Genomic DNA, 18203 nt, shown 5'->3' on the forward strand with positions numbered 1-18203 from the left:
ATACTGGGTAATCCCTTGATTTAATTCATTCAAAATAACTAACAACTCCATCATACTCTCTAAATTGCACAAAATCATCTGCAATGTTTAAGTTTGAAAAATGTTACCTTTGTATTTTCACTATTTGAACATCCATTTTTTTTTCCTTTCCACCTCCTTTGAAATTCATGTAATTTTCTTCAGGTTTTGGTACTTTTCAATACTGTCATTTAATAAAATAACTGAGATTCTATTCTTTAATTAGTACTGGAAAGTAAAAAAACTTATAATGACCTTAGCTTTAATTATGCTTATCATGAATTCAAAAGTGAAGATATAAAAGAAAACAACCCCCCTCCCTATATATTTGTGTATCAGGAGTTTCCACTGACCCACAACATTTGAAAAAAGCCAACCCAGTCCTTTTTTGCCTTTGCCTATGTCCAAAAACTGATAGCCCATTTAGAAATGTATCTCCTTCTGTCATCACAATGGGTGTCATAATAAAACACCCATACCTCACCTGATATCTCCACATATGACCACAGACGCTGTACTCACAATGGCACAGAAGACAGGAAAGAGAGGGGAAAGGAACCAATTTACATTTAAAGGGACATGCACCAAAATAGAGATGTCTGATAAAGGCTGTTTAGTATTGTTTTATACAGGGTCAGAAATGTCCTCTTGTGCTTGATCCATATTTTTTTGACCACAACACAGCTCAGATAATGCATTTGGACTACAGAGGACTGAATTCAAAGGTGGAAAAGGGCTATGATATCTCACCTTTAGGGATAAAGCAAGCATGTTTAATTCTTGATCTATATTTTACAAATTGATTAGAAAACTAGAAAAGCACTTGGAGAGCACAGACCTCCACCATTAGCTCCATCTCCCAATAGTACAGAATCCTTTAAGAAATTCCTGGATCCAGACGGTGATCTGGATCACTCCCAAAATCTAATCAGTTCTTGCTTATGCCAGTTTTGACATTTCCTGAAAATTTCATCAAAATCTGTCCAGAACTTTTTGAGCTATGTTGCTAACAAACAAACAAACTAACAAACCCTGCGGATCACGTAACCTCCTTTGCGGAGGTAATTATCAAATGAAAATCAAATAAACATAAATAGAATATTTTCCCCCCCACAAAATTCCTAATTTTCTGTCATGCAGATCCAAAGAGAACCCTTTTTATTGCCAGCATATCAACAGAAGAGTTACATGTGTGAGACAGTGAAAAAAGGCCCTCTCCTCTTTTGAATCCTGGATGTACTTCTCTGAAGATCATGACTTGAATGTTTCCATCTTCCAGCAAATCAGAGAAGGCACAGTGTCACAGCTGTGTCAGGGGGCTTCCAACTTCACAGAGGCTTTTCCTCCCAGTTTAACCAGTTAAACTGAAAGTCAACAGTTCAGAGCTGCACCACCTCATGTTCTCAGCTGCCACATCTCCCCGCCTGCCCGGGATGTTTACTGCTAAATATTGATAGACATCTGGAGTGCCATTCATCCAGCGTCAACCTTCAGTTTGCCAAGGAAGTAGGCCCAACCCTCCTCTCAGCGTGTCACAGACACAGGCAGACACACATGTGCACAAAGACACCTGGAGTTGATGTTTGGTATCATGGCAGATTCAGAGGCCTTAGTGGGGAAATCAAGCTCCTGAAAGTTAGCAGGATTGGCTGATTTCTCAAAGCCACATTGTTTGGCTTGAAACTTGTGAAACTGATACATGCCCAATACCTACAGTACAGTTTCTACATTGATATTTTCCAATATGAAATTTTTATCTGCAAAACTCATAGACAAAGAAACAAATCAAAAACAAAACTGGGATGTTTCTTTTTTCCCAGTCCAAATGGCGTATACAGTATAATCCCTCCAGTGAGTTCTGAATCTGCCCTGGGGTCTCCTGCCAGTTTGATGTCCCCTGAAGACTTCCACAGGTAGGGGACTAGGTGGCCTACTGATCAGATTCCTGAACCACCTCAACTGGCTCCTTTTGACATGAAGAGGTAGCAGTTCAAAATCGAGATCTGTCCAGATATCCAGCCCAGCCACCCTCCTGAGGAATCTCATTTTCAACTTTCAGATCTGGGATCTCATTCTTTTGGTCATCGCCCAAAGCCCATAACCATAACGGTACAACGTCTGCAACACTGCCAATGCTGCACCAATCTGCCTGTCAATCTCACAGTTCATTCTACCCTCAGTCGTGAACAAGACCCTGATACTTGAAGATACTTGAAGTCCTTCACCTGAGGCACGACTTACTCCCTCACCCAGAGGAAACAATCCACTGTTTCCCGGCAGAGCTCCCAAGCTGAGGAAGCCAACAGAACCACATCGTCTGCAAACAGCAGAAATGAAATTCTAAGGTCCCTGAACTGGAAACCCTCCTCACCCAACTGAGCCAAGAGATCCCGTCCATGAAAATCAGAGTCATGACAAGAGGTAGCCCTGGCAGAGGCCAACATGCACCGTGAACATGTCTGACCATGTGCCAAGAATGTAAGTACAACTCTCACTTTGGTCATACTGCAGTAGCTCCAGTACCCTCCAAATGACCCTGAAGAGACACGATTCAAAGCCTTCTTCAAACTAAGAGAACAGAACTAGGCAACTTTTCTTTATCAAAAGAAGAACAGAGAGCCACACTGAAACCCATCTGGGTAGAAATGATGCTTATGCTCTTCTTCTGACTGATAGTAAACAACAACGATGGCTGCTTGTTGAGCTTGGCATTATGTAGTATACTCCCGCGGATAGCAAATGCCTGCTATGGCATATGTTTTGTTGCTAGGATTGGCCTGTAATGAGTGGCAGAAAATGTGTCCAATCACCCTCTGATTTCTTTTGAAGTTCTACTCAAACACCAAATCGATGGACTTTTGTCCAGATTAAAGTGAACTATATACCATGGTTATGTAAAACAGTCTTTCTGGCATGTCAGGCCACCCTTTTCATTATATTTCATTATTCACCATGTCAGCTGCCATTACTATGATTAAAGAAAATATATCCTCTATAAATAGTAGGGGTATATGTCTAATCAATGCCACATCTATGGTAATCTGAACTATGAATCATGTCTAAACAAGCACATGTTGTAAATACTTTTGGGAGCCTCTGTTGCTTTTTTTTTGCCCTGAACTTCTCTAATGTAGTTCTGAGATCTAGCGCTAGATTCTGGATCATTGACTGTATATTAGCATGGACTGTAAGTCTTTCTCACCTTCGTTGTACATAAGTGAAGCCAAAATACCTCTAAGACAGCTCATGCAAGAAGTGCATAAGGGCTAGTGGAACTTTGAAATTTATACCGAGCCTTAACCTAACACGCTGCCCTTCAATACTAAGCATTTGAGAGAGAGCAGAGGCTTTGAAAAAACTCAGGGTGTGATTGGATGAATGTTCTGTCTGTCACATCTTTACAGGCCAATCAGAGCAACAAAACACATGACGTAGCCGCGACTGAGGTGTGCGTGGAGTAACGCGAACCATGGCGGCTATAGACATGTCAGTACATGACTTTTGTCATTTTTGAAAAGACAACAACTCACTGCTGTTCTTTGTTCTTCTTTTAACAAAGAAATGTCAAGTTCTGATAAAACTGGCGCTTTAGCAGCATCCACGCTAATCTCTTCCGCCATAATTGCACCGGCCTCTTGTTGCTGCTTGTTTATGTCATGACTCCGCCATGCCTGAAAGCACTGCCCCTCGTCTCTGATTGGTCCTGTCACTTTCTAACCAGGCACAAACGGTTCAGAGGGGATCTTTGCATTCACCAGTGAGAAACAAAGAAACGGGCGTATCCATCTGCTTTGCAAGGTTAACCTAGCCTCTTTTTTCCAAATAAAGCACTTATTTTCTGTATTTTAAGTTTTTGTGTGATTTTCTCTTGACTCTCCTCCTATCCTCTGCTTTTCTGGTTGATAACACTGGAAGGGGCCACATTTGTCAACAGAGCTGTCTATCAGCTCGACCCATGCCCAATCTGTTAACATGGAGGTGGATTAACGACCTATATTATTACAGCCAGCCAGCAGGGGGAGCTCTAAATCTTTTGGCTTAACTCCCAGGAGGTTGTTGCTCCATCCATCGTAATATATAGTAGAGTAGTGTTCTGGATTCTACTGTTACATACCAACAAAACAAAACACAGATTCAGTCCTTGAAGCAGCGCTGTTTCATGTGGAACAATGGTCGGACAAAAGACCCGATGTCTGAATCAAATTCTAGTTAAAGTGCCGAAATGTGCTCAGGATCGGCACAGCTTCAGCAGCCCTGTTTTCACCACAAGCCTCTTCACGTTGTAGGGAGATACTTGTACAGGGTCAGATTGGAAACATGTGTTGTGTGAGCACCATGGAGAGAATGATCCTCCATCTTATTAGTGGGTAACTCAGAGTACACTACACTGGGGTTTACTAGACACACAAAAGAAGGAGATAGTGGAGGAAAAAAACAAGGCTCTTTTGTCTTTTCTTAATTATTCATGCCCGGGAGGGATGCTCTCTCTCCTTTGTTTTTGTCAGCTGACACATGTACAGGTACGATGATGCAGGCACAGTGTGTGTGTAGGTGTGTGTGTTAATATATTTGTGTTTGTCTCTCTCTGTGTTTGTAATTGCACAGAAATGCCAGTTAAACACATGAAATTCTCTTTGTCTACGTGTGTGTGCACAATGTGTCCATCAGTGTCTGTGCACACGGGCGACACAGAGCCACATCAGCTGCAGCTTTTCCTCTACGTCCAAATCAAAGGGAGGAAGGAAGCGTAACAATGAGCCCAGCAGTTTGAGCTGATGGGCTCTTTAAATCCACCACAGACGACATCAGCTCGGCGACGACCCTGCCCCGCACTCTAATCGCTTCAAATGAAGTCATGAAGGAAACGCGGCACAGCCAGCCTGAGCTCTCCTGTTCTGCAAGGTGCAGCAGCACTTGTTTGTGCAGAATGTCTGGCAATTAAAAATAATTGGGAAGCAGGTTTGCCTGCGAATCTTCCAAGAGTGCCAGTTATGATCTAATGAAGCTTCATTAGGCATGCTGAAAGCTGAGAGCGCCGTATGACAACGGCAATTAGCCAGGATCATAGGCAAAAAATAATCATTAAAAAATACCTCGGCCAAGATTAGCTTTTCACTTAATGACCAATTCATTAGCTAATTGATTTCTTATTAGTTACAGGCAGAGACGACTGTTTGGGGTACTGGTGCCGGTAATTAACAGCATTTACGCCATTAGTCAATCGACTAATTTTCCAGGAAAACAACTTTGGAGGGGAGCATAGCTGGAGGCTGAGGGCCATTTGCTGTTTGCTCCTCTGCTGTGTTATCTCTTTAATATCGAGAGAGGAATCGTCTTTCAGCTTACGGCTTGTTAACACGCACTAATACCTACTGATTAGCCATTCATGTCATGTGACCACGCGATTGGTGCCTGGATCCATTGAAGAGAAGATGGACAGATGAGGGAGAGGAGGGAGGGATGAGAGAGGTGATGTAATTAAAAGAAAAAAAGATCAGGAATTTCACAGCACATTTTCACTCTCTTTATCTAATATGACACTTTTTCAGTTCCACATCTGTGCTTCCTGAACCTACACATTAGGTGTGTCAAATGAATTGAAGGGGAATTAGATTAATTATTGCTCTCAGCTGCTGTGGTCTTCTGAGGGTCTCTTTCCCTCCATCAGAGCTGAGTTAAAGCAGACAAAGATGGATGGATGAGAGGTGACGGCTGCTCTCTGCCTACAGCAGCTCACTGAGCCATCAGCTGGCAGTTCATAATGACTCTCTATGGAGGGTTTACACCTCTGCCCACTTTACTAACATGAGGAACAACACAGAGGAAACATCAGGGCTATTATATCACTGAATACCAATCACTTTCACAACACGGACTCTTATTTATTACAACCTGTCAGCTGGTTTCTCATCTCTGATTGGTCAGAGAACATAATTATGATCTCATACCATTTACAAACTTCAATTTGCTCTTTTAAATGATGGCTTTGTCATGACATTTTGGTGCTTTTTGACAAGAAGTATCACAGTATGATACAGCTAAAAAATGGCACGATGCAATTCAAAATGATGCTGTTTGACACAACATGACACAAGACATGATGCTACACATTTCAACACAACATAATAATATCATTTGTAACAGTAAAGTCTGATATCATACAATGCAATATAATACAACCATATGAAGATACTATAGGATAAGTTATGGTTCAGTATGACACCACACACTGACAGATAAGAACCTGGTATGATAATTTAAGATAAGATACAATTTGTTAAGAAAAGTAGAGAAATAAAGAAAAGCTTTAGCCCTCAAAGGTTATTGATACTGTATGTTACAGACAATTGTCTCACTGTTTGGCCAAGCTACTGTTAGCTTGTTGAAACTTGTCACATTAGTCCTTGTTTCTCTTATTCACCAATGCACACACAAACACTCACAGATTGCTCCTCTTGCTCTGTGTCTATAGCGCACAAATCTCTCCTCTCTCCTGCTTGTATTTTGACTGACATAAAAGACACACAGCATGATGAAAAATCATGGATTTTGAATGTCAAACAGCCCATCTTTTTCTCTTTTATCCAGTCACGTCTCATAACCAGAAACAAAAATTAAGTTCCATTAGCATTCTTTTAGCAAAGGTCTAGTTTTAGGTTGCTAGCGTCCAATCTGTCATGGGGAACCAGTCGATGATAAACATTTTTGTTGATATAAGATTATTTTCATTGAAGTATTAGGTCAAGTGAAGCAGCCTAAAGTTCATTAGGAATGCACGTAGTTATCTGATTAGGTTACACTAACTGCCTATCAATTTTATAAACACAGGCCTGAAATCCTGGTCAAGTGGTCTTTTAAAATTCTAATAAAGCCTCCTGCTTCCAGTAGCCGCTGTAACTTCAGTTTATGGCTGTGGCCTTCCTGTCAGAGCTTACTCCATCACTTTGCTGGACATACATTTAGGAAGCTTGACAGTTAGCATGTCATAGAAACAGCCAGCATGACTGTTTCTGAACTATAAAATAGAAATCAAGTTGTATGCAAGATGTTTAGTGTTATACTCAAGTATTACTACTCAACCAAAGTGACGAGTAACCACATAAAGCTATATTAATCTGCAAAGAGGAGTGAAGGTAGGCAAATCTAGCTGCCAATGTTGCCAACTGGCTCACATCATACTGGCTGGAACATGAATCCTCTGATGAATTTGACTGTTTTCTGAGCAGTTTCTTCTCTTTAAACTAGGCGGTAAAATGCAATTTAAGTGTGCATTTAGCAGAATAGGCACCTTGGAACATCCTTATCCTGTGTAAACAGCTCTCTACTAGCGAGTGGCATTATGATCACGCGATGTAACAAAATACCTAATGAATCTGTTGCTAACACATTAATAATCTATTATTTTGGATTCTATATTTTATTGTGGCAGCCCTAGATATGATACAGTAATGTTGCAAGTGCCAGTCACTGACGAGTCACTGTTGCCAGTGACTCGTCTATCTCAACTCAAATTTATGGAGTTCACTTGTTTAATCTTTTTTAATTTACTTGTCAAATCGCATGTATGAGAGTGCCCAAAAGGCGCAAGTGAGGAGAAGCCTCCTTCTCCCACATCTGGCATTTCGGTCAGTTGTTAACAAACATGGCTGAACTTTACTATACTGAGAAGGCTGAGTGCTAACTATGGTGCTAACCTGGTAGTAGATGGCTGAAATCAAGTGACAGACAAATCTTTTTACAGCTTACCAGGCAATCTGACCTCCTTACTCCCTTTCCTCGAAGCAAGCTCACCAGTAGAACAGACACGTTGTGTCGTACAGCTCGGGGTAGCCACAGACAGATGCCACCAGTTTCTCCTCCTTATTTCTGGTGGAATGAACCTCCTTCTCCCAAGGCTGCTTCCTCAGGGAAACGCCATCACTGGAGTATCTCAATCTCAATACTGACTGGCAAATGGTGAGTTGAACACAGTGCGAATTTGCCTCATTCACGCAAATTACTCACTTAATCCACATGACAAGTGCTGTCCAAGGTGAACTCGCATCTTCTCACGTCTTTAAATTGACTTTACAAGTTAAAAACTCGCTCAATTGATTTCGCAAGCATTTGGTGTGAACACAACATAAGAAATGATAGGATACGACAGGATATGATTCAATACCACAGTTTTGGGGGCTCAAAATTCAGTGTTTTTAAACTAATTCCAAGACTGTATCAGGTCTATACAGTTTTTTAAATGGATTTTTAAGAAATATTCCAGCCTATTAGGAACATGCTTCTATATGCATAAAATCAGGTCAGTAATACTTAAACATATGACAAAAACATAAAACTGTCTGTACTATCTTTTGTGCAATCAAGACAGAATTTAAAGTTAATAATCTTGATAAAAACTCACATGTATCCACATTTAATAACTGATACATCAATCAGCTGCAGTGATATTTTATTACAACCATGTAATTGCTCACTTTCTACTTATATTAAATATTATCTCTTATCTATTATGGACTAGTGCCATTGCACATTGCATTGTCAAAATATAACCTAAAGTCTCAAACTGAGGCTTATCATGATAAGTCAAAGAACGTACATCATTCTTACTTGTATCTATTGATCTTTCATTATAAAAAAGAATAAGTCAAAGACTTGGGGTTAATTTATTTCTTTGAACTGGATGATTAAAGAAGACTAGCACTGGAGGTCATAGTTCAGTGCTAATGTAAGGAAATGATTTAATTTAATGTGGAGGCAGAAGTGTTAAAATCAGTCAGATGCTAATTTATATTCACGCATTTATACACATTTTGTAGGTACTGCCCAGTCTGTCTACCTGGCATTCCAAATTTTTGTGTAATAAAAATGACATTACAGATGCTTTAATTGGACATTTAATCTTCTGGGATAAAAATGCTTATATTGTTTTTCCGTTACGTTATGAGTTTTCTGTATTTCAAGATGTATAAACAAAATGTGTTAAACCACAAAATCATTTTGTTGTGACATAAGATCTTAACGTGGTATCACCAGGCCTCTGGTGACTCTACTACTAAATGCCATAAATAGAGAAGTCAAACTTGAGCTTCAAGGCTACAAAAAGTGCAGTTTAACTGTAGTCGCTGCACTTCTGGCCTCTGTCTCCTTTGGAGGAGAGATGAGAAATTCAAAGGGATGACATGACAGACACGTCTGATAGGAGAGAGGCAGTGATTTGGCCCATCAAAGGCTGCCTTCAGCCAACAGACACAGCCTGCGGCACATGCCGATCACTCTTACATACATGCGGGTGTGTTGTTGTGTCACAAGTGTGTTTTTTGTGTGTGTAATGCACTCACCAAAACACACTCCACAATCGGTTTATGTGTGCTCCGTCAGAGTCCTGGCTATGGAGGGCAGCTCTGTGTGATCACATTTTCACCCCTCAGCACGTAAAAACACGCCTCGTCTTCCTCCTGCGCCGCCATTCTCGTCCTAATCTCTGGCATCTGTTCTCCATTCACCCTTTCTCCCTGCGCTCTACCTCTCTGTTTTCCTGGGCAGACCCCTTCTCTGTGTTTTCTTCACCTTTTTTTATCCCTCAATCCCTCTTCAAATCCACTCTCTCCCCTTTCTGTGTCTCTTCGGTCTCCTCTGTCTGCGTCGGGCCTTCGGATCCGTTAATTAAATCTAATGAAGTCATCTATCAAGGACTCCTCTTTTCTCCACACCACAACATAAATCACTCAGTGTAAAAGAAGCTATCCCTCTTTCTCCCTCTCTCTACTCTCTCTCTTTTTCTCTCTAGACTTTAATTGTGTGATTGAGAAAGTGTAGCATCGCTCCATAAAAGCCTGTCTGCCTCAAATGGTCGTTCTCCGGCTGACACCAGAGGGACCCCTTATAGCCCGCTGTGGTGAGAGTTGCACGTACGTGCACAAAGCAGAGCGACTTAAAACAGACACTTATTGTAAATGGGGCTCATTGGTCTCTGAAGACATTGTTAACATGTCTGTGGGATGGCTCCCCCTGCCAAGAGGGAACTTGATCCATCTCCACATTTACAAAATTAATTTCTATTACAAGCTGTGACTGACTAACGCTGCCCAAATTGGGATTTATTTGCTCCCACAATGCACTGTAGTGGATTCAAATAAACTGGCTGCCTTGCTGGTTTGTTGTTTTGCAATATTTATTCTTCTGAACAATAAAATTAGCCCGCTTAAGTAGCGTTTTCTTCCACGTCGCCCCTTCCAAAGATGATGATGCAAACCTGATGTAACGAAATGTACAGCCCAGACACGTCTAAATAATGTATAAATGATACATCTTGTTAGCCTTCCACTTGCAGGTTTTGAGTTGTCTTCTGGTGCACCAAATGATCAATGTCCTCCCATTATCCTCATGCACTCTCTACAGTGCCATTCCCAATTCGCCTCCCCCCTCTCTTCGCCTCCCCCCGGGTCTTTCATGTTGCCCTCTGGGAGCCAAACAAAACATGGGTTTCTACTGCAAATAAGGAGCTAAAACACCATGTGATCAGTCATGAATTATTTGAATAGTATTGATTTGTGTAAATTGCTGCATTTCCCTTGAGTGTTTGACCATCAGAACAATAGCATCCGTTAAGAAACTTGAGGAAAAAACTTGTACTTTTTTATCAAAGGAGACGCTGGTAATTAGTAGATTTCACCTAAAGAGCAAACTGGGGCTTGTTAAGGAGAAAAAAGAGGGAAAGAGAAGAGAGTTGGTGTTTGGTTTTCAAGCATTGTCAGTGGATTACTGTGTTTTCCCTGCAAATCTGCGCTGCATTTAAGGATATAATGTCAATTTCATGCCTTTTTTTCTCTCAACAAGAGGCCCCGGTGCCCTGTGGGTAGATAAGGAGAAAAAACAATCCAAAAAGGAGAACCAACAAATTCCCAAAACATCCCAGTCGAGTGCGAGCTAATCTTCTGCACATTGTGGTATTTTCATGTTGAATTTTTTTCTCTCTCTCTCTTTTTCTCTCTCTCTTTTTTTGCCCCGAAAGCCTCATTTAGATGGCAGACGAGGCTTTTGAACACAGAGCAGCCTGAAGTCTCGGTGGACCGCTGAAGCAGTGGAAAAAGAGGACCTATAAATGAAGGCACCAGACAATGTAGCAAAGCTCCAAGATCCCTGCAGCCCGCAGACAAGCCAGAGGAGGCTGATAAACAAACACACAATCAGTGTCATTAACACCACTGCCAGGTAAAAGCCTCCTCTTCCTCACAGGTACGTTATCTACCAGGGGAAGAATCCAATTGCTCTGTTTCTGCATTGTAACACATCTGTACTGTATTTCTGCATTGCTGAATCAGGCATAGGTATATTGCATTTTTGTGCTGTTCCCTTCTCTCTATAGTGCAGTTTGATTATATTTGGAGATGCTCTTAAAGAAGCTTTGCCATTGTGGAAATGATATTTAGGAGCTAGAGGTGCAGTAGTTGCTTCAAAGTTTAATATTTTAAAGAAACTACTCCGCTCTCCCGAGGCTGGATTCAACATTTAGACCATCAAATCTGTCATGTTTTATGATTTTACAAAGGGATGCTGCAAAGAAAGGAAGGTGGAGCACATTTTTTTAATTTCCCAGATCTGTTTTTACACACATTTTATACAAGCAAACTATTAGGGTTATAGGTTTAGACCCACCGGCCTTTTTCCTTCAGTCCCAAAAAGGTGTGCAAAGATAGAATGTTGTCTAGGTCAGTGGTACCCAGTGTTATTTCCTTGAAGCCCCTCTCCCCATTCATATCCAAGATAATCTGAGCCCCCTGTCCAGGACTCACGTAAAACGTGATACAGGGCTGTCAAAATGAACATGAATTTTACTTGTTTTCATTGATAAAATCCTGACATAATAAGCCTAAACCCAACTTTTATTATCAAAAGACCACTGACTAAACTATCGTGAAACCCTTAGAGCAGACAGAGCCTTCCTGAGATCTTTTGTGCCCCTGCTAGGGGTGCCTGGACCCTAAGTTGGCAACCAATGGTCCAAGTCTGTGATCATCAACTGGGGGCCTCATCAGGCCCCCCGGATCTTCCCATCCAGCCCCCAGAACGTTATCAAATTTAAAACATGTGTACAGGAAAAATATCTTCTGGTATTTTGTTTATTTTTATTTTAATAAACTCCATACAGCTATTAACACGACTCCAAAAACAATTGAGATTGAAACCATTTAAAGTGTAAGTAAACCCCCAGCTCAGAGCTAACTCCACCCACTTCAGAAATTTAAAAAAATGCACAAAAATGAGCAGTTTGGTACTGAGAGGAGGGGAGGGGAAAAGGGACTTTTCCAGACGAAGCGGGAGTGACAGTGACTCCCCCTGCTAGAAAGTGACACAGACAGAGTCCTGCAGCGCTGCTGCCTCAAAGCGATCTTTGAGGTGGAGGATTTTTCCCCTCCAGAGTCCCCTGAAGCAGGCTGTAGTGTGGTGGTGGACCACAGTTGTCCTGAGCACTACCTGTTTGGGCTGTTGGCCCCAGCACCCGAGTTACTAAAGCTTGCGCTCTCTGAGCAGAGGCAGTCCAGGTGCAGGAGAGCATGGGAGTGGTCTCTGAATGGTAAAGTCGTTTAGAGGCAGTAATGTTCTACCTTTTATATAAAGTTCGTGACATATAAACCTACATATTCTATGTCACCTAAGCCGTGCCTTTTTAGAAAAGCAGATGTCCATTTGAGCTAATTAAATGCCATAAAATGCAGATTTTTATCAGTTTGGTGCAAATGTCAGAAATAACACCAGCATTGATGTGTTTTATCATAGTTTAGTCAGATACTTCAGTGTACAGCTGAAAAAAAAAGTGTTCACTACCTCTTTAATCAGGAATGACTGTATGTTTCATCAATTTTTCAGTTTTCATTAGTTTTAAATATAATGCATGTGAAGCATGTATTTATCAGTCCATTTGTGATCTAAATTAAACAGCTTGTCTTTTTCTGTGGTAACTCAGGCTTCAGGCATTTTGGGAGTTTTTCTGCACTTTTTCATCTTTCTGCTTGAACTTTTTACTTATCACTTCACAGCATATTCACATCAAACCCAGTGATAGACAACACGACAGCCATAGAAATATTAAGATAAAATATCTCAGTCTCCCCCTTGCGGCTGGCTGCAATACATGGACTGATCTCACTGTTACAGCCTCAATAATACAAACATTTGGAAGCAAATAATATGTTAATAATTAGATCATTTTTAAAATGTCTTTAGTTTACTTGAAAATTTGCTCCCAAAAGGGCCTGTGTGGTTAAAAGCTGGCCCTAAGAATGTAGTTGATGACCCCAGGTCTAAGTCCTAATTCAAATGGCCAATTTAGTTCCACTTTTAGCTTGTTGCTACATATCAGTCCTTTTTGTCTGCACATATCCTGTCCAGGTTTCTCTCTTCACCAAAGGCAAAAAAAAAATTCCCAAAAATGGACCACAAACTTGACAAAAAAATAATGTGAAGCTTCAATATTTACATCCAATTAGCAGTGGAAATTTGCAAAGTATATTTAAATCAGTCCTGTACTTAGGTCCATTATTTGAGCATGTGTACTTTATCTGAGTGATACTTTGGGGTGAATTGATCACTTTAACTCTGCTTCTTTTATCTTCATGTATCATTGTTTTATTCCATTACATTTCTATGAATGGTTGATGAAATCCTAGATACCCAATCATGGGCAATTTATCATTTTTAATTCTATAATTGCAGCTGAACTCCTACACACTGTCGGAAATTATGCAAGAACATTGGAAAGATTGCCATAGTTTGAGGTTTTCAACATTTTTTCTGCTTTAAATATCACACATTTCAAACTTACAAAAAATTCTCTTTTTTTTAAGATTACTTTTTGGGCTTTTTCACTTTATTTCGATGGGATAATGGATGAGGGGAAGTAAATGTGGGCAGAGAGTGGGGGAGGACATGCACTATACAGTGCTGAGTGCATTGAGGACAATAGCCTCTGTATATGGGTGCCTACTGTACCCTCTGAGCTAAACTCTGGCCCATCTCCATTACTTGGATGATCAGTGGTATCAAAAAGGGTTAAAACATATTGCTCTTCTGTCAGTTTTAAACCAGAAAGAGAGAAATCACAGCCTAAATTGCAGAAATATTGTACACTGGCAACATTTGTTCAAGTGATGACTCCTCACCAGTTTCAACCACCTTCACAAATGCTGCCATCATGTCAGTGTGATTGAAACAGTGTGTTTGCCTGTATTTTAATGATTAAAGCAATAAATTGTCCACTAATGGATGGCTAGGACTTCTATTTTTGTTCCTCAGTTTGAAACAATGTTTTGGGATTTTTAAGTCATGTTTACTAAGGTTATAATTTGACTGATCCACTTTCTCATATATTGTGGTGATATTTGACCATGAGTTTCCATACTTTAACTCATCTTATCAAGCTGTCTACATTCTCCTCCAATGTTTACAACACAAAACACAAATGAAATGATTATGGCACTCCCTGAACTAAACTATACATATGAGTAATTATAATAAACAGTGTTGAAACAAATCAAAGTGAGACACAGATGACATTGATTTATTGTTCTTGTTTATGTGTCCTGCAAAAAAAGAGCCCAACCCTCATGGGTTTACAAGACAGCAGAGCTACTGCTGCAGTGTTCCAACATATCTGTTCATTACAAACCTTCACAAAGTTGTATGTTTCTTTCAAAGCTCTGTATCAAATAGCACATTCTGCCTTTTCTCCTAGACTTTGCAGATAAAATCTGCAACAAAGAAGGTTCCTTTTTGAAACTAAACTCGTTTTTCATGATCGCCTTACCAGAGGGAACGAAAAAAAAATCAACATTAGTGGAAGAAATTTCCTAAAAAGTGCATCCCATAACTTACCATGTATCATACAGTTACACACAAAAAAATATCTCTTTACACACCAAACAACAAGAAACCCTCTCCTCTGGAGCTGTTTTAAACCTGCCAGTTTCTAACGCTAAATGTGAAGCTCTTAGACAAAGCTGTGCACGTGATCTTTGTGTTCTGGTTAAATCACACTAAACATAACATTCTGCATGTTACTGTTCTTGAATGGACAACAGTTATTTAACCAAAAGGGAGAGAGTGTTGCCTAAATTGCAGAAATATGTCACCAACATTCAGGAATATGTGTGGAACTCACCATTTTTCCAAAGAATACCTAAGTATTTATGCACTTTAGATAGTGTGCAGGAGTTGAACTGCAATTTTTGATAATTAAAGCAATAAATTGCTTATTTTGGGCATCTATGACTTCTATTGTTGCTATAGCTCTATATCTTAACATGTTTCAAAAAGATACTATATATAATATGATTGAGCAGCTTTCGTAATATTTGACTACCCATCAATACTTTGTCTCAAGAAATCAAGTTGCCTCCTTTGTCCATCAATGTGTCCAACACAAGAACAGAGTCAAAATGTCACTCTCTGAGATAAACTATAAATATCAATCATTTAAGCCGTAAAGACAACTTGAAAACAGTGTAAAACCTCTTAATGAGACACAAAATCCAAATGATGTTCAAATGAGGATCAGACAGCAGCAGTGCTGTATGCAAACATTAGAGTTATAAGGCACCTGAGCTTGATGAAAGTTAAGAGCAGCTCCAGTCCTAAAGAGGATGTGGGACTATAGAATAGAAAGAGAAAATACTTAATTATCTTCTTTTGCTTGCAGTGGTAGGAGTTTCTTTGACCTGCTTGTACAAACATACACCATTTAAAACACAAGGTGATGTGTTCAAACTGGGTTTGAGCAGAAACAGTGGGGTAGGTTACCCATACTGAGTGTGTTAGTGTGCAAAATTAAATTGTAATAAAAAAATGTCACCCTATGACTGATTTATAAGGCTACACTTTCAAATAAAAAAGCATTCAAAGTCACTGAATCATCTCGAGCTGAAATGAAAAAAATCTGGCAGCCGTCCAGAGGTTGAGCTCTGCATTTAGGATCATCCGTCCCTCCACACATGAGGGATTATAGCCTGGCAGAGGGAACAGGTTCAAACAGTGTTGTGGCATTTGTTGGAGTGAGGACGTGTGAGTCTGACCCTCCCTGTATCCCCTTCTCCTCAGCTCTAAATGTAGATGGAGCTGCTCCAGAGGGAGTCAGACCCTCACGCAGGCCCCGGGACGCGCACACAGTTCAAATGCAACAATCCAACACTCTGGCCCAAAAGTGTAAACCTGATGGATGATCAATGAGGGCAACACAATTCTAATTTGCTCGCTGATTTGCATTGCTGCACTCTGCCTCCCCCACTTCTCTCTCTCTCTTCCACACTGTCTTCTCTCCTCCCTCCCCCTCTCTCTCTTGCTCTCTCTGAGTGTCTCAGCTCTCCTGCAGCCAGCGCAGACTCATTTAAGTCTGCTGATGTCTTGATAATGTTCCAAAGCCTTCACAAGCAGGTAGAGGAGGAATTCCTCAGCTCCCTGATTAGCAGTAAATGGGCGATCGAGGACATGAAGAGCTTTATGGATAGTAAGAGACAGAGAGAGAGCTGTCACCTCCTGCAACACAGTGAGGATATTTTACTCAATGTAAAGAAAGCTTCAGCCATGTTGAATCACACTATGCTTGTGCAATATTTCCAATAAATGGAATAAAGCTGAAAAATCACATTTATTTTGGATTAGGCCACCTTACTTTTATTATGATATGCTTGAATATTTTCATTTCTTTTCATTTCATTTGAACATACGTAGAAACAGCTGTTTTACAGTGGATGTAGATGTGAAAAACACCAGCAAGAGCAACTAAAATAAACACATGATTTGCAGCTAGCATAGGCCACACTTTCCTGAGCAAACAGTAAGAAATAGAGATTAAATCAAAACAAGAAAATTGGAAAATTTGTGTATAAAGATTAAAAAAAATACAAATTTTGATAATCAAATTTACAATTACTTGATGCCAGGTGCTCTAAAGGGCAAAAAGCCTTAATATAATTGTGACTGTATGGAATTTAAGTGCATAAAAATACTGTCATAATTATAATTGCTATATTAAATTATAATACCATTATGGTACTTTAAATTTAGCTTTATAATGTGCGTATATATTCATACAGTGGGCATTCTGTTGTTGGATATTTTCTAACAACAGTAATATTCATAATGAATAAACATCTAAATAATTAAAACTAACATGTTTTTCAGCGGGAGCGCACGTGCAGCAGAGGGAGGCGGGGTGTTGTACTCGCGCGCACTGAGCATCAGCAGAAAATGTGATTGAGGCCCCTTTAAGAGTTTTTGGCCACTAAACAGTTAGCGACAGCAGCGTCGCTGCGTAAAGAGCATCCCTCCTGGATCTCCTCTGATTTCTCCTCCAGGCTGCTGCTGATTGGACAACACCAGCTTTAAACCTTTGACATTACATGCAATTATTCTAAAATCTCTCCTAAAAAAAATATACAATCTCCCTGTGCTTTACTTCTACAATAAAAGAAAGTCTGAGAAAATACAGAATGAAAAAGACGCCTTTTGAGCTATTTTGTCGTATTTTAATTGGACACTCTGTTCGTCATTCATATTAAACATGCACTGCCTATGGGCCTTCTGGCGATATGTTTAGCTTTATTATGCTGGATGAATATTTTGTTGCACTGAGGAATTTTAAATGAGCTCCAATCTCACGGATGCACAGTTCAAAACACAATAATTTAATAAAAATGTTTCACAACAGTGAAAGCGTGGCATCCATGCTGGTTGAATATAAAGATGCTCTGTTTAACGTGGCATATTCTGGCATTAGTTGCTGCACGTGCGCATGTCATCATATAGAATACTGGCATATTTAAAGTTCACATCAAAATGTCCAATTTGAGATAAATACCCCCCGTTTAGATCATAAAGTGGGATGGCACGTGGAGACCCCGTGCGTAAAAGTTCCATCTCTCCTAATTTTATTTTTAGGGAGCCCCTGTGGTGGATTATTTCGTTACACGCACGTGCCCCTTTAGTAAAACGCCACTTTTATTGTAGGATGATACCGAGGCACACGACAGGGAGCTGCAGATTTGCGTCTTAAAGAGGATTTAGGTCTATTAACAACAAAAGGCGCAGTTCACGGCACGAGGGAGAGACCTCGACTTGGTTCGTGAGCCGCAGCGATGTGAAGCGCGCGCTGATAAATGGAGAGACATCAAACCGAGTCATTAGAGGGGCTGAGA

Source organism: Cheilinus undulatus, linkage group 15 (genome assembly GCF_018320785.1).
Source record: "Cheilinus undulatus linkage group 15, ASM1832078v1, whole genome shotgun sequence".
Lineage (NCBI taxonomy): Eukaryota > Metazoa > Chordata > Actinopteri > Labriformes > Labridae > Cheilinus > Cheilinus undulatus.